Source organism: Capsicum annuum, chromosome 12 (genome assembly GCF_002878395.1).
Source record: "Capsicum annuum cultivar UCD-10X-F1 chromosome 12, UCD10Xv1.1, whole genome shotgun sequence".
In the NCBI taxonomy this organism is placed as follows: Eukaryota; Viridiplantae; Streptophyta; class Magnoliopsida; order Solanales; family Solanaceae; genus Capsicum; species Capsicum annuum.
This window is the reverse complement of record NC_061122.1, coordinates 32058172-32064377: the sequence shown is the minus strand read 5'-3', so window position 1 is coordinate 32064377 and position 6206 is coordinate 32058172.

Genomic DNA, 6206 nt, shown 5'->3' with positions numbered 1-6206 from the left:
TAAGGGTTTTCACACTTTTAATATATGATAGATATAAGTTATAAATATAGATTATAGATTATAGATATAGATTTTATATATATATAGTGCAGTAAAATTTATGCCGCTTCTGCTTGCTGCTGCTAGGCTCTTGATATCTACTAAATTGATATATTGAATCATGGACTCAACACACTAGCTGAGATGGGCGATGACAACCAATGGCCATAATTACGGATGGGAAAAAGAGAAAAAAAAATATATAAATACAAACAATATATTGATGGGAAAAGAGACATATGAATTTCTAGCTATGTAAAAGAGACATATTCTAGTTATGTAAAAGAGACATGAATTTCTAATTTGATGAGGAGAAAAAACCCATATAAATACAAATAAAAATCATATAAATACAAACATAAAAATAATTAACTAAAGTGAGGGTTATTTTTGTAAACAAACAATATATTTTTACAAACAATGCACTATATATTATTTTTAGTACCACAAACCAAACAACCACTAAAAAATAATACCAGCATAACTTATCTCAGCACAACTAATCTCAGCATAACTAATCCCAATATAACTTGTTTTCAAACCAAACGACCCCTAAGTAATTTTTTCCCATGTGAAGTTTCTATTGTCAGATCCAGTGGAACTCATTTTTCCATTAATATTATGACCATTTACATTAATACTCAGGTTATTGTATTGGAAATTTTTTTTTTTAAATGAGTGATCTAGAAGTATACTTCCTTGCATTTCCATTTATCATGGAAAAGGTAAGCGTAAGAATTGGTCAATTTACTTGGTGTGCATTTTTTTTTCTTCATTCGATATTCAATATCTTCATTAAAAGTCGATCGATTAATTCAGATGCATCATTTCTGAGCTGCACATCTTTGTCTCTTACTCAGCATATTTTCCAATTCTTTGTACTAAAGTTCAGCTGAAAAGGTCAAAAAGGGGAGCTAGTCCGAGATTATTCATGAGTCAATTCAAAGTTTATTGGGCCTCACTCTAACATCCTTTGAAAAAGGGTGCAATATTATCATTTGTTACCATCACAAGAAAAAATGTTTTTTGAAATGAAAATATATTGAATAAAAATGAAACAATGGTGAAAAATTAATCTAAATAGTCTCTCAGTCAACCTATTAAACTAAAATTAGCTGATAGATATGTAAATTATATATAATATGTGTATAACCATGTATAATCTATGTATACTGCTTAAAATAATATAAGTAAGTAGTAAATTCAGCCAGCTGTTAATGTAAAAATTCTAAAACGATCCTAATTTAATTAGCTATTTACCTAAGTTTTGTATTGCATTTGTTTACATATTTGATATCTGATATGTTTTACTTAATCAGAAGGTCTATCGAAAACAACTTCTCTTCCTTCACAAGATAAACATAAGGTGACATAGTTGCTTTTGAGGATTGTTTACTGCTAGGTTGGAACTCTTAACTCTTATTCACATCCTTTTGATATGACCATAGAGGAAAGCTCCAGAGAACTATCACATCACTCTTTCGGAACCCAAATTTATGAGATTACACTGTATATATTGTTGTTATAAATTTCCGACAAGGTTAAATTAAACTATCTCCACAACTATATATGGTTCGGATGGAAATTAAAATGTAAAGGAAAATGCTTTATTTTCTATCTCAAGGGCAAAACTTTCCCAGTTTATAAAGAAGAATAGCTTTGTTATTTTTATTTTGTTTAAGAAAATAAAAAGAAAAATCTTTTTTCCCTCGAAGAAAAAAAATAACAATGTGTCACATATTTGTACGTGAAGCATTCTTCCGTTGAAGAGTAAAATTCTTCCACACGGTATTGATTGACTCAAACTTTCTAATGTTTTTATAATAATGTACTAATTTAATTTGTTATAATATATTATTTATCACTTATTTTACGCTATAATCAATTATAATTGCAAAATTATTTTTTAAATGACTTCACTAAATAAATATCTTTTACTCCATCTGTTGATGGAGCTTTAAACTCTTTCTCAAAGTGCTACACTGATCTTGTTTTGAACGTAAAATGAAAAGTGAATGCAAATTAAAAGTTCTCTAAGACCTTTCATACACGACATGAGCAAAATAAAATAAAATAAAGAATAACACGAAATCAGAAAGAATTCCTTAGATTAATCTGCTTATAATGAAACTAATTTTGTGAATATATAGGAGTTGTAAAACCAAGCTCAGAATCACAGTATAAAGATAAGAATAAGAGAAATAATATAAAATGACTTTTTTCTTTCTTTCGAGTGTATTCAAGTGTGTACAATATAGTATTCAATATCAATATATTTATTGTAAAAGTTTATTTGCACCCGATATATATACCAAGTCAATACGTGCATGTCATGAATATAAGCTTGTGCGGGAGGTTTTTAAGGACCTGTTTGGTCATGAAAAATTTTCATTTTTTTTTGATTTTTTTCACTTTATTTAAAATTTCATTTGACCGCTAAAATTTCAATACAACTTGACATTATATTTGAAATTTGAAAAACCAAAACCTTGCTTTCATTTTTGTCGCATTTTTTTTTTTAAAAAAAAATCCTATATTATTTATTTTCATAAGTAACCCCATTTAAATTGCATTTCATCTTTAAATCATTATTCTTATTTTCTTAAAAAATAAAAATTTAAATTTAAAATATTAATTGCGAAAACTAATCTAACACAATTTCAACTCTAACTTTAAAAAATTCATATAAAGTAAAAGTATTTTTTGATTTTCATGATCACCAACCCACTAAATTTTAGCATTCTGGAATGGTCACCAATGCTTTAATATCTCTCTCTATTTTTTCAGTTCATTCTCTTTTAATAGCAAATTTAGTTCTGCTTCAACCATTTTAGGTATATCAGTTTCTGTTATCTCAAATATTTCAATCGTGTCTGTCATCTAAATTGTGCTATCACAGAGGTTTCTGACAGTAGTTAAGGGCATATTTTTCGATCATACTGGTTAGGTAGTTTCCATTCCCTTTGGTCACACTCGATGTCTTCTGAATTTAAATCAATTTCAGCTGGTTGTTGCTAGTTACCTAATGTTGAACTACTACTTCCTCAAATGAGAAAATACTAGATTATGGCAGCGTACAATCTCCCATTATTAAAGTCAAATAACTGTAAAACCATCCTAATTGAACTTTTTTTTCCATCACTCATAAAAACACAACATAAAAGTTGATACCACCTTCTATGTAATTTCTTTTCATCATTCACTCAGATTCTTATAGATGGAAATTCTAGAATAAGAAAATTGTTCTTTAACTTTTTATCTCCCTCGCCCATAGATAAATGTATTCAGCTATTTTATTTGCAAATAAAAGGTGTTGAAGAAGAATGGTATGCTTCCTGAATTCGTTGCATGCAACTCGAAAGTTGAATCTAATTAGTTACTGTTGATAATAATTACAAAAATATATACATACGTATATATAATGTTAAACAATGCATGAGCATCGTATAAGTGATTATAAAATGAAGAGGAACAAAAATATTATCGGAACAAAAAGACTATTGTATACAAAACAATGCACAATACAGTATACAAAAATATACAATAATATATAATATAGTATATTAATATATACAATAATATAAAATATAAAATATAGTATACAAATATATACAATATTGCACCAAAAAATAGATGTCGTCTTTTTCATTGAATTAAAGTATCAAATTCATTCAAAAACACCTCAAAACTACACCAAATCATCCAAAATTTTAGATTTGGACTCCTCAATGCATAATTGATCTTTTACAACTATACCCACTCGAAACAAAGCTTATTTCCAAAAATATTGAAACCTCAAATTATAGAAAAAAACTTGAAGCTAATGTTGAATTTTTCACCAATTTGTTTGAAATTTTTTTGGGAGAAAATTGCGAAAGAATTAAAGTGAAAATCGTAAAGAAGAAGCTGAGAATTTAATATGAGAAGTCTTGTTTTGCATATAAGTAGAAATAAAAATTACTTTACGGTGAATGACCAAATTAGATTTTGGGTTATAAAGTGTAAAGTATATTTTTGATTACTTAAATGTAATGTATATTTGCTAGTTGTTCTTTTGTGCAATTATCCCTTTGTTTATACTTTTCATCTTCTTTCGTTTATTTTCTCCTAATTTGTTATACAAATTCAGGATTCTCTCTTTCAATCTCTCTCTCTTATTTCTCTAATTTCTTTCGTACTTATTCTATTATTGAAAATAGATTTTATACATAGTCCACGTGATTTTCATGCTTTCATGCATGATTTTTTAATTTTTTTAATATACAAATCTTGAAGAGCAACAAGATTTATCTTTTTTGAATATGAAATTAAAATGATACCATCATTAAATCGTAATTCAACATCGGAGTTAAATGAGATGAGATCTTGATTCAAAAATAAGCACATGGGTGCATGAAATGCGTAGACAAAATGGTATTACGTAAATTAGAGTATCATAATTCATAGCTATCAATTTTTATACCGTTAAAATTACTTTTCTTCAAACAAACTGATTATGATTTCACCAAAACTAGAAAAGCAACAAACATATAGAATTCATATAGAAAAAATATTGTTAATTTTTTTTTAAAAAATCTATTTAAGGTTAAAAAAACATACTCAACAACATATAAAAAAATGCGTACATAACATACACATTTCAACATCTCTCTCTCTCTCTCTCTATATATATATATATATTTATATATATTTATATATACATATATAAAAGCAAAACTAAAAGCAAGATAAAAAGTCAAGTGCCAAGATATTAAAAAGTCACGTGGTAGATTTTAGGACAATACTTAATAGTGTTGTAATAAAAATTTTGAATTTAAAAATAATAAATATTTGAAAATAATTATAATGCTGGAAGAAAAAAAATTCATTAACTTAAACGTAGGAACTATATTTAAGAGTCCTAAATAAATTCTAAAAATTAATTTATGCTACTTTTCAAAGCAAAAAAAAAAATCTGCTGACCCGAAAAGAAGCGTGGGTTAGTAATCTATATATTTTTTAAAAAATCTTGGTTATAACGTGATCCCAACTTTTTGCAACTAAAATGATTATGATATTTTTTTTTTTAAATCTTGATTATAATTTGATCCCAACTTTCATCAAGTAAAAATAATTGTGATATCTTTTTAACCCAAATAATTCTAACTTTCAGCAACTAATAGATATTTTAATCAAATAACAATTTTAAATTTTTACTGATTATTACTACCTCTATAACTTTAGAGTTTTAATTTTATCTCAACTCTTAGTGATTATCATGACTTAATTTGAATTTAAAATAGTGTTATCCCAACTCTTTATCATTATTTCTCTGTAATTTAAAAACTACAACATTACTATAAATACATATCAATGTATTTCAAATTCATAATGAGGAAAAAAAATATATTATTCAATATCGATATGAAAAAAAATAAATGCTAAAATCGACTCTATACATGAGATACCGAATATTACTAAGATGCAAGGAAATTTGAAGGTTCATATAGTGCGTTTGTGGTAGATTTTAGAACATAAAAATTCCAACAAGATATTATCATTAGAAATGCTTTTGCAGGATTATAAGTTATACATACTTCATTGTCTCTTTTCTAGTTCCCTATTTTTATTTCATTGCTTTTAATAATCTCAATTATGAGTTATTTGTTTATAGGGTGATCATATTCAGATATCTATTGAAGATCCGTTATTTCTAAATTCAAATCAGAAATAAAAGAGTTGAAATTATATTCTATGAGAAACTTCATTGTAGTACCAAACAAGTCAAAAGTCAAGACCAACGATCACAAAATGAAATTTATGTTCACTTATAGAACAAGCATACAAAATATTATTGATCCATGCTTTGATCGAACTTTATTTAAATTTCATCTATTTGAGCATTTGATAAATCAAGTTGATATTGATGAGACTAAATTTTTCGGTAATTATTCTTTACACAAATTTTTTAATCAAACTGTTTCACCAATTGTATGTCATACTAAGTATTTATTTTTTCAATTTTGATAGATATCATAGGAGAAATTATTGTTTATGAATCTGTTCAAGAATACAAACAAGGTGATAAGTCCAGTGCTTTTATGAATGTGGATCTCTAGGATTATGAGTAAGACTGCATAAATGATTATAATTATTGATATTTTTCAAGTTATTTCATTTTTTATATG